The 15,877-nt window shown below is 39.6% G+C and overlaps 1 protein-coding gene across 2 annotated transcripts in view; it reads right to left on the minus strand.

The window, feature by feature from the left end:
• DIAPH2 (diaphanous related formin 2) overlaps positions 1–15,877 on the minus strand; it is a 982,643-nt gene that overhangs the window by 173,596 nt on the left and 793,170 nt on the right. The window lies entirely within an intron of this gene.

The raw sequence follows: 15,877 nt of genomic DNA on the forward strand, positions 1-15,877 counted from the left end.
AGGAATTTGTTCATAGTTTTTTTTTTTTAAACTATAGTCCGGCCCTCCAATGGGTCTGAGGGACAGTGAACTGGCCCCCTGTTTAAAAAGTTTGAGGACCCCTGCTTTAAGAGAGCAGAAAGCCTCATCTTTCTCCCAGGGAGTAGCTGGTGGGTATGAAACACCAACCTCACAGTTAGTGGCCCAATATGTAACCCACCAAGCTAGCAATGAATAATGGAACTTGAATCTCAAAAAGGGTACCTTGTCAATTATTTGCTTTTCTGGTCTCTTCCTTCTTGCATTCTTCTGCTCTTTACTCTTCTTATTTTAATGCACACAAGAAAAGGAACTATATATCTTTAGGAGATTTGAGTAAGGTTCAAATTTTAAGGGGAGGTGTGCTCCAAGTTTAATAAAAATTTGTGTGTGTGTGTGTGTGTGTGTGTGTGTGTGTGGAGTAGAGTCCCTTCACTTCTAGGTGAATCTGGTTGCTTGTTTTCTTTGGAGCAGTATATAGAATTGTGCTAGTAAGGGATGCAGAAATAAATTTCTTATCCCTGTAGAGGAAAATCCTTAATAATATACTACTGAGCCCATAAGAGAATGATGAGCCCATAATCATGACCATCACTTAAAATAAACAATTGTTTCTTTTTAGTCACAAAAGCATTTCATTCTCTAGAAAATTTAAGATCCTTAGGACAATCTGATGAGTACCTTGTCAAGTTTTGATGTTGCAACTTGTACCACACATCTGACATCACCATGTATCCCTAAATTCAAAGTTTGTAAATAAGCAGCTAGGTGTGTGAATTTAGCTACTGTCATTAACATGTCTGTGAAATGTGGGGCATGGAACTAAAACTACCCAGAGAAATTTACTGTGGCAAAATCATTGCTCGTCCTAATTTACCCCATCTTCCAATATATTGAGAGAAACATTGCTAAATTAATATTCTCATACAAATCCATTGAAAAAACCGTATAACCTATTGTTCTGCACAAGTCATCATTGAAGAAATGTGCAGCAGAGCATCAGCATATTATAGAAGAGACAAGAAAAAGTAATTGAAATTATTAGAGAAAGCACCATCAGGTCTTGCTTAGAACAATTTTGCATATAACTAGGGCATAAACGGTCTGCAAATGTCCTCAAGTGTAGACTGCATAGCAATCTTCTGGTTCTAGATGCCTTACTGCAGGCCTAGATCTTATTAATCAATACATGTATCTCTCTGCTCCAAAAGTAAAAGTACATTTCCATTAAGAAATAAAATAAAACTTAAACCAAACCAACTATGTATCAAATACCAGTACATTTTTCCATTTTCAGATTCATGTGAAGTGATAAAGGACACTAAATTCTGCAGTCTTAAAAAGTAGTAGCATTATTACAACTCAATGGAATCTGGTGTGACTTTACACACCGCCCTGACTGCTCTTGCGAAGGTCCACAATGAATGCGTACTAGTTAAATCCAGTGGATCCTTTCCAATTCTTACTTTATTGATACTTGCCACTCTATTTTATGTTAATGAGCGCACTCTACTTTGGAAAGACCTGGGATTAGGTCCTAGGCTTTTGTGATACCACACTTTCTTTTTTTTTCTGCCCACAGTTCCATAACCAGCTCCCCCAGGCTCTCATGGGCTCTAGTTTCCAAGCCAGACCCATAAATTGGTGCTTCTCAATGGCTGTGGTGCACGAAAATTGCCCGAATAACTTCTAAAACATACTACTTTTCAGGATCAAACCCCATAGATTCCGATTTAATTGGTGCAGAGAGGAAGCATACATGAATGTATTTCAGAAGTTCCTCAAGTGATTCCAAAGGGTAGCCTCAGCTGAGATATAGTGCTATCGATGTTGTTTTTCTCCAAGATGGCCTTTAGCTACTGGCCTACTCTTTTTCCTCAGATCATCTTACTAACTGTCCTATTTTTAGCTACTAATTGAATGTGGATCCCTTCTCCAAGTTTTTTGGTATTCACCCTCTGGTTATTTCCAAGAGCTAACTAAACTAACTTAAGTTGCGGAGACCACTGTGTTGCTGACATAAAGATGAATTGATTTGTCTCTGTCTTACCACCCAATTTCCTCTCAAAAGGTATACAGATAAAACAACTCACCTATTCCTGACTTTCACCACTTAGACATCAGTCAGTTCTAAAATATATAAAGATTTTCAGAAGGCTGTCCCCTTCTTGTATATACTTCCTTCCCCTTCTCCCCACCCCCAATCTTGTCCTTTTCTGTACGAGTCACAAATACTATTCTTTATTTTAACATATGAAAGGAAAACTTCTCATTAGATGGTTATGAATTTCATGCTACACAACAAATGATACGGTGCTCTGCTAACTGTGAAGCACTAGGCATGCTAAGATCCTTTAGCCACGTTACATAGTCTAAACTCACTATTGCCCCCAAGTCCTTTCCAGCACATAATGACAGAGTACAGAATCTCCCCATAGGCCATAAATCTTTCTGACTCAGACTGCCACCTCCCACAGAGCAGCCTGTGACCTTTACTGCCAGCAGCCAAGTGCTTAACCATTGTGCCACCAAGTTCAATAAATGTGACTTAATCCCAGGGGAGCTCATGTTTGGAAGCAAAATTAAGTATTAAAATGAATGAACAACTACTCTCTTTAAGATCTTTAAAAGTGTCTATTACAGCAGAAGTTGAAAAGCTTATTCTGCCTACTGCTCCATTGTCGGGGGGAAAATACTCAGTGTACCACTGGTAATTGAAAAATGTTGTGCTATACACCATAATCCAGGATAAAGTATAGGTATCTGTTTTTCCATCCCCTTTGGATCCTTCCAGTGCCTCCCCAGGGGGCAGGATCACCTACTTTGGGAAATACTAGTTTGGAGTCAGACTCTTTAGAAGGGCTCTATTTTATTATGCCATTGTTTTCTTTCTTTGCTTCAAATCTCCACATTCAAAGTAGAGATACAAAAGACATTCTCAAACCTATTAGAACTTAGTTCCTGGTTCTCACTATTCTCCTAAAATTGCTCTAGCAAAGGTCCATTTGAAACACCCATTAGTCTATTAGAATCATCATGCTACTTTTTATAGGAAGTGACAATACTAATTATTCCCTCAATTATGAAATTCTATCTTCAGTCTTTCAGATGGTTCTTTTTCCCTAGCCCTCTTCCTCCCTTTTTGACCCTTTCATCACACAGGACTCTTACCAATTCTTCTAACTGCCCCTTAAAAAGTGCAATACTCTAATGTGCCATCATTGGCCTTCCTCTCTTGCTCATTTGATACTGCCTTCCTGGTGACACCAAGGCTTCCATTCCAGACATCTGCTGTTGCTGTTAGGTGCCACTGAGTCTGTGCCAACCCATCGCAACCCTGTGCACAACAGAAGGCAACACTACCCCCTCCTGTGCTTCAACCACTATGGCAGCCCCTTTGTTAATGCATCTTGTACATATGCAGCTGTCCCCCCACTTTATTATCACCAATCTCAGTCCTTCTTGTTTGTGTGTATATGCATAAACATGTAATCCTCTATTTATCTTAAATTTTCTGCTGGCAGCTGTTACAATGGCCTTTTCATTATATGTCCGTGCTCTGTCTCAGGTATTTGCCATTATCCCAATCTGAAATACCCCAGAAGATTCCTGCTCTTCACCTCCAAACTACAACTCATCCTTCAAGGCACAGCTCAAAAGGCACTCATTGAGAAATCATTCTTGAATTCTCTAGGTAGTGAGCCAGTCTTTCAATACTTTGTGCACAATATCGTAACATTTGTATCGTGTATATATCTGTCTTTCCCATGAGAGTCAGAGTTCTTGAAGGCAAGAACAAGGCTTTATCCACCTTGGCCCTTGCAGGCCCTAGCACCTAGTCTGTTAGCAATAAATATTATGCAGATGAATGTCATGCCTTTATGGATTTGTTTTTGTTAGTTTGTTCATATTCCTTTGCCCTTAACTATGTTTTCTTTGAAAATGACAATGGATATGCTAGAGACTAAATGAGGTTTAATGGGTGAGTTGGAGATTATAACACTACAAAACAATGCTCTCTAACAAAAACTATATTCCATAGGTTTTAAAACAGTCATTTGTAAGTTGTGAGTCTCCTTTATAAAACTGCTCACTCTCCAACATTCACCCTACTGGAGGTTGCTAGACTGCTTACAAAATAAGGTCATCACACTGCACCTGGCGCACCCCATCATTGTAACCAATATGTAAAAAAAAAAAAAAAGCAGCAGAGCAGAAAACAAGTAGCAGAGAAAGGGCCTAGCTGATTTGATTATACAAGAAGAAACCATTTTACATGTACAGACATGGGCTTACAGTATCTGGTCCTCCTCTTACTCTGTCCTGCCAGTTTTGCAGAATTAAAAATACAAAAATCCACTTCGATCCAGTCGATTCTGACGCATGGTGACCCTGTAGGACAGGGTACAACTGCCCCACAGGGTTTCTAGGGCTGTAATCTTGACAAACGTGGACTGTCACGTCTGTCTCCTGCTGAGCAGGTGGTGGATTCAAACCACCAGCTGTTTGGATAGCAGCCAGGTGCTGTAAACTACTGTGCCACGGGGCTCCTCTTTCGAATATTACATCTCTACAGGGGATCAAAACTGCAGATGGAAATAAACCAAATACCAGGAAGACTCCACTGTAGCACAATAAAAGCAAAGCAACCATCACTACAGGGACAATATGATGTATTTATCAACAAAAGGAGGCCATTCAACTATAAATAATCGAAATCCCAAGATTAATGCAACTATATTTTAATGATTTTAAAGTGTATCACCCCACCACCCCAAAATCAAACCCTCTTACAAAAGGGATCTGATTTGAAGATGACAAGGAAATGGGAGCTGTTGAATCATTAAAAAACAAACAAACAAAACCAAAGAAATAACAACCAACCAAATAACTTCTTAAATGACCAATGTGAGTGGTTAGGGGGGAAAATGAAGTGAGACAAAGAATTGGATTTGATCACTTTCTTTGTTTCTGAACGATAGTTGGGCTATGTAACTATGAGGTGTTTATGGCCTACCAAGGGGATTGGACAGTTTGATAATAATGTAAGAAGGTTCATGCCATACTTGTGGCATGCCATACTCTGTGGATAAGCTGTATGAAATCCTAAAATGGGAATTGGTCAGTTTGGGTCATGCCACTAGGCTTACAATGAGCCATCCCAGAGGCAGAAAGGGAGATCTCATCATCCAACCGCCACCAAGAAACAAAGCTGAGATGTGCAATGTGGCTTTTATAGCTGGGGTTCTTGTGCTGAGTATCTCCTTGAGCCAGGAGACAGAAGTGTCACACAAGAGATGTTGAGAGATGTTAAGGAGCAGTAGTAGAGAAACCACCAAACTGAGGTAGCCTGACCAAGAGATCACAAGGCTTGCTGGCAAAATGGGGTGTCTGTAAGCAGCAGGTGGAGTTAGAGGCGACTGCTTTCCTGCTAAGGTTTCTAGTGTAATAGGGTGCCACAGGTATTTACTGGCAGAGCTACAGGAGCTGTATGACACTTGCCTAAGCAAAGTAGAGGCCTCAAGGCAACTGGGCCAAGAGGCTGAGGGCATGCCTCAGCATGCCTGAGGGCACTGCTGAGAAGAGGCTGCCCTGTAACCTGAGTCCTTTCTGGTCCTGATTTGTAATCTGTTCCACTCCTTATAAACTCCATAATCATGAACACTCGCTATAAGTTCTGTGTAGCTATTGAACAGATTATTGAACCTAGTAGCGAAGTAGATAGTGCCTCAGGAGATGCTGGTATTACTGCCAGAGAGTCAATTCTCATTCACAGAGACCTTATACCAGTGGTTCTCAACCTTCCTAGTGCTGCGACCCTTTAATACAGTTCCTCATGTTGTGGTGACCCCCAAGCATGAAATTGTTTCGTTGCTACTTCATAACAGTAATTTTGCTACTGCTATGAATCGTCATGTAAACATCTGATAGGCAGGGTGTATTTTCATTGTTACAAATTGAGCATAATGAAAGCACAGGGATTAATCACAAAAACAATGTTATTATATATTGTGAAATATTTATTTCTAATGACAAATAAGTGAAATTTTGTCTCGAAGCATGGTGTAGCATGGGTAACAGTCTTCACGCCGGGTACTTGTATGCAAGCGTATCTGCATGGGGGCGGACCCGCCTGGAGATGGATAGAGGAGCGGTGTCTCGGTTCCTAAGACCATCAGAAATATGTGTTTTCCGATGGTCTTGGGCGACCTGTGAAAGAGTCATTCGACCCCCAAAAGGACGCAACCCACAGGTTGAGAACCGCTGGTATAGGGCAGAGTAGAAATACCCCATTGGGGTTCTAAGACCCTAACTCATCTTTTCCCCATGAAGCAGCTGGTGTGATCTTTGCAGTTTTACCAGCACCCCCCAAACAACCCACTATGCTACCACCCAGATCCTTCCCAGATTTCGCCCGGTGTGACTTTTCATTCATACATATTTCCGCTTATAATAAATGGGTCGCTGTAAATACAGATATTCTCTATGGACTCTGAGTCATTCTAAGGAATTAAGGAGTCTTAACCAGCCTGGTCTGGCTTCTGCCTATTTGATAGTCTGAAGGACAATGTTCTTTTGACTTGTGTGCGCTCTGACTTAGCTCAAAATGACTAGGTCAGAAAAATGCTACCGGAACACATGTAATTTGTGACCCAGCTCTGAGAGATAGTGCCTATTGGGCAGCTGGTGATGAGAATGGAGAAACGGGAAGGTGATGACTGAATCCATTTCCAGGTGGGAATTGGATTCATACTGATCCTTACCAGGAAGTATGCAGTGATGGTTCTGATTCACACTGATCCTGAAAGTCAGCAAGGACAGTGCTCCTTGCTTAGTGCAACATATGTTTACAGATGGCACCTAACACACAAACCTGCTAGAATTTGAACTTTTTTTTTTCTGGCTTTGACTCTTGCATGAGCAAAATATACAAATTTGGCTTTATAATTATATTGTATAGAGAAATATTACTTCAATTGTCTCCATGACCTTTAGTTTTTTTAAAATAATGCCATTTCAAATTATTATCATGATTACTTTCTATGTCTGACATTTTTTATGATTATAGGGGTCAAAGCATAACATGTATTGTGCTTCAGACAGGGCATGTCTGAGGTGGACTAGAATAAAAGTCTGTCCATCTAAGAGATTAAAGAACCTCAGGGGGGAAAAAACTCCACCACAGGGGAGAAAGAAATTAACAGCTGAGAATGAATGACTAGTTTGCCCTACGAATAATAAAATAGACATAAAACCCCAACCGATCTGGGTCATCAAACAGGGAGAATGATACTGATTACTAAGCACTATCAGTCACAGCCTTGAGGCCAAACTCTAGAGATTTCAAAAAACAAAACAAAGCCCTTCACTGGCAGCCGTTTGATGCCAATTCATAGGAAGGGCAGGATAGAATTACTCCGGTGGGTTTATGAGACTGTAACTCTCTCTCTTTTTGTTGGTATGGCAGCAACTGATCTTCTCCCTCCCACATCTCCTACATGTTGATAAAGCGATCACAGCCGAGGTGAGGTCTCCTCTGTGGAAGTGTGTTTTTTTAGCTGTACATCTAGAGGGGGTGATACATGGTTCATGGACGCTAGGTAGGCTCTCTACCTTGTTGATTAGCAACCAGATTAGGCAGTTATATGGCCTAGAAGCAGAAGCCTGCCTAAATCTTGGTTTTTATCTTTAATAGTACTGAACTCATACAACATTTGTTGTTTTGTGATTGACCGACTTCACTCAGCATAAAGGTTGCCAGGTGCCTTCGTCTTGTGAGGTATTTCATTGCTGTTTTCTAGGGATGCACTGTCATGGCGTATGTATACCGGAGTTTCTTCATCCAGTCTACTGACGGGCCATTTGAGCTTTTCCAGCTTCTTGCTATTGTAAACTGAGTTGCAGTGAACACAGAAGAGCATGTGTCTTTTCATGTTGTCTCTTATCTCTTTGGGGTATACACCCAGCAAAGATATTACTAGGTTGTACAGTATTTCTATTTCTCATTATTTAGATATCGCCAGACCACTTTTCACAATGGTTGTACATATTAAGCCCACCAGCAGTGTATAAGATTTCTAATTTCTTCTCTCTCCAGCATTTGTTGTTGTCCATTTTGTTTGTTTAAAAGTGGGCCTTCATTATGGGTGTAAGGGGATAGCTAATCATTGCTCTGATTTGCATCTCTAGATGGCCAATGATGGTAAGCATTATGACTTGTCTATTCATGTCCTTTGTCCACCTTCTCATTGGATTATTTTTTTCTTATTTAAATGTTGCAGAATTCTGTAGATTTTAGGAATTCGTCCTGTGTCCCTTGTGTCATTGCTAGAGATTGCCCCCCTAATCTTTTGATGAGCATACATTTTATATTTTTAATAAGTCCCAGTCATTCATTTTGTCTTCTCCTGTGTTTCCTTTATTATATTTGGTAGTTCATGTATGCCCTGCAATAGGTCACTTTAATTTGGTTCCAATTTTGCAAGACTGTCACTCTTTTTTTTTGGGGGGGGGGCTGTCACTCTTTACAGGAGTAGAAAGCCTCATCTTTTCCCCAAGGAGCCTCAGGTGATTTTGAATTGCTGACCTGTGATCAGCAGCCCAATGCATAACCATGATGCCACGGGGCTCTCATAGATATCAGAAGGGCTATAATTGAAAACTGAAAGCTGTTTCTCTAAAGAATGTCTAAAGCCTTTGAGGTGTTAAGAGTCCTGCTTGGTACTTGAGTGGAGTAGCACACTCAAAGATGAGAGGCTTCCTGCCCTCCTTCGCCATTGATGGCTGTCAAACTCTGGCATTGTGAAGTCCTGCTGGAGGAAACAGCAGGAATGGAAATGGACACTACCACAAATGGAGGTAGCAGGAAAGGATTATTTTGTTTTTGTTTGCAAAATGCCCCCTACGAACTTTCAGAATCCCTAACAGGTCAAAGAAGTTCTGTATGCGTATTTAGAGATAGGAGTCAGCAAAATCTGGGTGTTGCCATATGTGAGGTGGAGAGGCCTGGGGAAAAGCAGGTTGTATTTTGCTGTCAAGATATTTTCCCTCATCTATAGTCCCCTCCCCCCCTTTAGTGTGTATCATCATTTTATGTTCCTTGCTGGTTCTCATAGAGTAAATCAGACCTTCGGATTTACACTGTTAGCTTGTTGATATGTAAAACGAGGCATCTGGGGCTCCCAAGTTTCTCTGGTTTTTCAAATTTAGTTTTCCTGATTGCAGTGTTCGTTTCTTAAAACCAAAAGACATTCATTCTCTTTGCTGGTTTGATTTCTCCAGAATGCTTCTCTTATGCATTGTTTTTAATGTCGAGAACTATATATCAACATTTACTCGGAGCCAAAGAAGCCAAGTTTGACATCTATCTATTTCTTAGAAATTCTTTGACATTGACTCACAGTGAGCAAAGCCTACAATGTCAGATTGGTTGAAAGAGGAGAAGCAAGTTATATGTAATTAAGTAGCTGTGGAGTGGCTTATTTATATTTGAAGTGTGGCTTTCACGCCTGTGCTGCTTTTCTCTGTTTCCTTTTCTTCCAAAGCTTACCTTTTGTTGGTGGCCCTTTCTTTTTTATTTTATTGTATAATTTTTGAACTGCTTTTATTGGCATTTAATTCACACATCATACAAGTTACTACTTCAATCACATCAAGAAGAGTTGTACATGACAAAATAATAATAATTTATAAATTATCAAGGGTTCATGAGGGAGGGGGTGGGGGAGGGGGAAAATGAGGAGCTGATACCAAGGGCTTAAGTGGAGAGTAATATTTTGAGAATGATGAGGACAATGGATATAAAAATGTGCTTTACACAATTGGTGTGCATATGGATTGTTATAAGAGTTGTATGAGCCCCCAATAAAATGATTTTTTTAAAAGAAGAAGAGTTGTACAATAATCATTGCAATCAGTAATGGCAAAGTCAGTAAAACTGATGGGCAATTATTAACAAAGTGGATTGTAAATATATGGACCTTATTACCTTCATTGATAATAAAGTCTGGAAATATAGATAAGGATAACTAAGAAGGTATTACTACAAAAGCATAGTACATTTTGTTAAACAAAAAATCAGAATGTGAAGCTCTTGTTTCCGACGCATGCTCTTATCTAGGACTATGTACTTCTGAAGGCAGTTTCCACTTCTCAAACCCTTTCGTTCCTTAAAGAATATTGCACTCTTCAATTTACACCACAGCAAATTGGCAGTTTTAGCATCCTCAAGGAACTCAAACAGCACTCCTTTTCTGTGTTCTTTGAATCTGGAGCACAAAAACAGTCTGAAGGAGCAAGATCCGGGCTGTCAGGTGGCTGAGATACGGTTTCCCAATGAAGTTCTCGTTGGACTGCCCTTGCTACCCTTGAAGAACGAGTATGTATATTGTCATAATGCATAATAATAATAATAATCCTTAGTACTTTACTGGCCTTTTGCTCATCGATGCAGTTTAAAAAAACCTAAAACATTGTATTGGGGATTCTTACAGCTCTTACACCATTCTACACACGAACTGAATCAAACATATTTTGCATGTGTTGCCATAATCATTTTCTAAACATTTACTTTCTATTTGAGACCTTGGTATCAGCTCCTCTTTTTTTCCTTCCCCCCACCCTCATGACCCCTTGATAAATTATAAATGATTGTTTTCATATCTTACGCTGTGTCCCTTCACTCACTCTTCTGTTGTTCATCCCCCTGGGGTGGGGTGGGGGTGGGAGATTATGCATCAATCATTGTGATCGGTTACCTCTTGCTCCCCTCCTCCCCATCAATGCAGCTTTCTACTTTCTTAAAACTTCCTTATAATAAGCTCTCATGATCCTATCCTGTGTCCTTAGATTAGCATCTATCAAGATTATTCCATGGAAACCCTCCAAAATTGTTCATATAACTTTCTGAGCTGACCTCTCTGTTCCTTAAACTTAACTGCCTCACAAGTTCCCTCGAAACAATGGTTTGGCCTAGAACAGTCCTTTGAAAGGATCCCTAATGAGACTGAGACAGGTCTACGGCTTAGAGGACTTGCACAAATCACAGAGGTGTGTTTACGCACATTTTACTGGGAGTGAATCCAGGCATGTAGAAATGGAATGTTTTTTGATTTTTCACTCTTCGTAAAACTCATAGATGATAGACTCACAACAGCCTCTGAGCAGAACTACAAAGGTCCCTTGAAGCACCAAACTGGTGGAAAGAATACAGGCATACCTCAGAGACATGGCAGGCTTGGCCCAAGACCTTCACAGTAACGTGAATATTGTGGTCAAATGAGCCATACAGGTTTTTGGTTTCCCAGTACGTATAAGAGCAATGTTGTAGTCTTGCTACTCCCATCAAGTGGCCAGTCGCAGAAACCCAGAGGGGCAGTTCTACCCTGTCCTAGAGGGTTGCTATGAGTTGGTGGTATCAACTCACTAGCAATTACATTGTTTTTTTGCTTTGTAGTCTATGAATGTGCATTAAGAAAAAGTTGGAAATACTGGGAGATAGACCGAACGGTGACACAGGGACATGAATTGAGCATATACTGCTGGAAATATGGTGTGAAATTAGTGTGGGCAGAAACCTTGCATTTGTTAAAAAACAAACACATACACACTATCTGCAAAGTGCAACAAAGCGAGGTATGCCTGTCGTCCATTTTCTGGTCACACAGAGGAGAGAGGTTGAGAATGTTACTCTCACTCTTGAGCTACAGAACTACAATATTTCTGTCACAATTAAAGCACAGACGAGGGGTCTTCAAAAAGTTTGTGGGACAATGGAATTAAAAGACAATGGAAGTTTTCCAGGAATATTTTGAAAAACCCCCATCATACGGCACTGTGATGATTTCACATCGTTTACATGTAGGTTTTCCCAAAACGTGTGGGAGCTTCTTAAGGCAGTGTTCTCTGTGTTACTGTGTTTTCAGTACCTGGCCCCATACATGCCACCGCAATTAGCATACATGCCACCAGTTTAGCATCTACCCTCGGGCTCTTTAAATATGAGTAGGAAGTCCCCAGCAGACAAAGTCATCGGTCCTCATCTTTTTCTTTTTATTCCACTGTCGTGTATGCCAATTTTAGTGTCTGCCCACCTTTCCCGAGTTCTTAATCCTTCTCTCTTCCTTTGCTGCTAGGACAACTGTGTCCTACTAGCGGTCCCGGAGGGCATTTTCTTTGGCAACGATACTTTTGGCCCCTCCGTGGAGGTATTTTCAAACTTCTGGTTTGGATCTTGTTTCTTTATAATGCCTCTAATAATTTCCACACAATATCCAAAACTTTCTCTAACAATCATTTTGCCAAGAAAATCGGTATCCATATTTCCAAGCATCTTGTGGACATCTTGACCTTGATGCTCTGCCAACACCCTCAGGTTAACTTGCCCCTAAAATAATTCAACTTCTTCCATGAATACCGTACCTTTTCCTGATTTGAATAAATTTATTTTATAAACCAACTCTCCTCTCAGCCAATCAAATGTAAAACTCTATAGTTATCTTTGATTTGGGACTGCACCTCTGCCCCAATATTACTTTAATTATGTTCCTCAACTATTTAAAAATGCCAAGATACCGCTTGCCTAAAGATCATATGCTAAGTGCTTCAGTTTTTACTTAAGCACTACATGATATGGCAGCAAGTTATCGTTTCCATAATATCTATATACTTAATGTACTTAATGATTATTTCACTTGTCTAAAGTGCCCACTAGGCCTACCTCCAGACCCCCCTTCCTTGCATACGGCTTTACTCATGTTTCAGTGACTTTTCTTCACGATTTCCCCGACATGTCCATGATGCCTATCTTCCTCTTCTATACCCACATGGTATGTTAGTAATATCTCGTGTGACACCTATTCCTTCAGTCGTATTCTGTAATTCTTTCTGTGCTGTTTAAATGCTCTTTCATAGAACATACAGAGGCCTTGTAAGTGTTAACACATTTTATTTTAATGAGCTCTGCAATTTAAATGATGTCGAACATACAACCTGTCGAAGAAGAGATACATGGTGGGGCCTCACAACTTTGTGGGAAGATTCCTTTACACAAGTGTGTGTGTGTGTGTGTGTGTGCACGTGCGTGTGTATTTTTTCCCCAAAACCATTTCACTGGGAGTTAATAAAGGTATCAAATCATTCCATAGTTGAATCACATCAAGCAGTTTTGTACAATTGCTACCACAGTCATTTCGAAAACATTCTCTTCCTTCTTGAACTCCTTGCTATCCGCTCCCCTTTACACCTCCCCACCGCCATCACTACTGTTCTCCCCCAGAAACCCTTATTCTACTTCCTTTCCCTATAAGTTCATCATTCCTGGGTTTAATATACTGAAAAATAGACACATATATATAACAAAAAATTCAAGAGGGTGGCCCCAGTGACATAACACATCTGAGCTAAGCCTCAATAAGAATAAAAAACAAACAAAACAAACACATAAAATGTTGAAAACCAGATCCAGCCTAATATCCATTATATTTTAATCACATTTTCCCACAAAATTTTTGGAGATCTTCTACAATAATTTTTTTAATTAAAAGATCATTTTATTGGGGGCTCTTACAGCTCTTATAACAATCAATTGTATCAAGCATATTTGTACATATGTTGCCATCACTATTTTCTAAGCATTCACTTTCTATTGAGCCTTTGGTATCAGTACAATAAATTAATGACTGTTTCAGGAGGCTTTGGGAGCGCTGTCAGATAAGTGTTAGACTGCTAATTGCAAAGTCATTGGTTCAAATATATCAGCTGCTCCTTGGGCAACAGATGAGACTGTCTGTTTCTGTAAAAATTTATAAAGCCTAAGAAACCTGATGTAGGATCATGGAGGAGGCAAGGTGGGACAGTACAGAGGCAAGGAGATCTTGGAGAGCAATGACAAAAGGTGCCAAAGAAAGGGAAAACAAAAGAGGGCCACAGCAGGATCTAGTTAGGAACATCAGAGAAAATGAGGGAATTTGAACAAGCCCTTAATTTCTGCTGCTTCAGTAAAGAAGGAGTGATTTGGCGGGCCGACTTCTAAACTTTGTAGCATCCCTTTTTTCCTTGCTTCAAGCTCCTCTACTGATGTCCAGCATGCTTTTGCCAACTATGGCCACTGTTTGTTTCTTTTTACATCTTGCACACTGGCTTTGGCTTTTGCCGCCTAGAATGACTGCCAGACCCAGAGGCTGACATAGAAATACATTACATTATTAATTATATAATTATATCATTACTTATATAATTATAATAGATTTATAATGATATTATACTATGTTATATATAATACAATAAATATATTTATAAATATAATATATATATATATCGAGAGAGAGAATTTATATATATTTTTACCCCAAAACCGTTTGATTGGGAGCTCTTAAAGCTATCGTTCCATTCCATATTGCAATCATATCAAACAGTATGATACAATCGCTACCACAATCAGTTTGAAAACATTTTCTTCTTTCTTGAGCTCCTTGGTATCAGCTTCCCTTTACCCCCAACTTCCCCAGAACCTGCTCCTTTTGACCCTATGTGTTCACAGAGGCATTCCAGCTAAAGCAACCTTCATTGTAGCTTATTTGAAATCAGTACTGTAGAATTCTGCTATTTGTAAATATATCCTTGGCATTTCACAAATGAAGACACTTGAGCACCAGACTCACAGAAACCACATGGCATGGCCTTTCTCTCAGAACAGTCTTTGTTGAGTCAGTGTGAGGTCTGAGACTAATCAGACAGAGGCTAGCAAATATATATTAAAAATAAACAGCCTAGGAAGATTATAGCAGTTCTTTAAAGGCACAGAATTACATACTTTTACTTATCAGCTGCTGTCTGGAGAACTGAATTGATAGAAAAATTATTTCAGTCTGCTGCTCACAGACTATTATTACTCTGACAGTTCAAGAAAGAGCAACACAGGTTTTTATTCTCTTTTTACAGATAGAGAGGCATGATTTCTGATTTAGCAGCACTCCTGATGCTCTCCCATGCAGCATTGAGTTAAAAATGAATACGAACACAAAAGTATATATTTTAATTTTCTTTTCTGTAATCAGTCATTCTTATTCTAGGCCATCTTCAGTGGCTTTGTGTACAGAAAGCAGTCTTAGATGCCAATCAAAACACTTCTCGAGTTTCAACAACAAAAAAATCTTACTTCCAAGCTCATCTGCCAGGGTCTGTCCATGCATAATAAAGATGAAATGCTTAGACCGACCAATCAGGTATCGCCAAAATATGTAACCTATGAATATAACATATATGGTTGCCTCTCATAAAATTTACCACTGCCAAGAGCTTGCATAACTCCATACTGGGCTCCATTTCTTTCACAGGTTTGTTGGAATACAAGGGCTTTGACACTGATGTCGGAGTTTGATGGATTTGAAAGCTACCAATTTTCATTCTAATACAGTGCGTGTTTTAAGGTGTAGGCCATTCAAGGAAGATCCTATTAATCTCAACTATATAGAGTGTGCCTATTGACTACTCATTTTCCCAATGTATTTCTTTACAGAGATTTGCAGACCATGAAGATGCGTTGTAAACTCAGCATGCCTATGTTTTTCCTCAATTTAAAGCAACATATAAACTAAAAATATAAAAATCTTATTTAGAGGAGATAGAAAGCTCCACTTACTTGAATTATTCTGGGAGGAGTTATTATTTACCAACATCATAGTATGTAAACAGAGTATGGATGGAGACTATTTCTAGTTCCCTCTTGATTGAGGGAGGCTGTTGGTTGGTTTACTGGCTATTTCTTCCCTCCCCTGAGACCAATCTTCAGAAAGTGACTTTATCTGTTACTTATCCAATATACACACAAAACTTTATTCCAATGCTTTGCGACCTTTGG

This window comes from Echinops telfairi, unplaced genomic scaffold (assembly GCF_000313985.2).
Source record: "Echinops telfairi isolate 266 unplaced genomic scaffold, ASM31398v2 ScPeMD7_44;HRSCAF=162, whole genome shotgun sequence".
Taxonomy (NCBI): domain Eukaryota; kingdom Metazoa; phylum Chordata; class Mammalia; order Afrosoricida; family Tenrecidae; genus Echinops; species Echinops telfairi.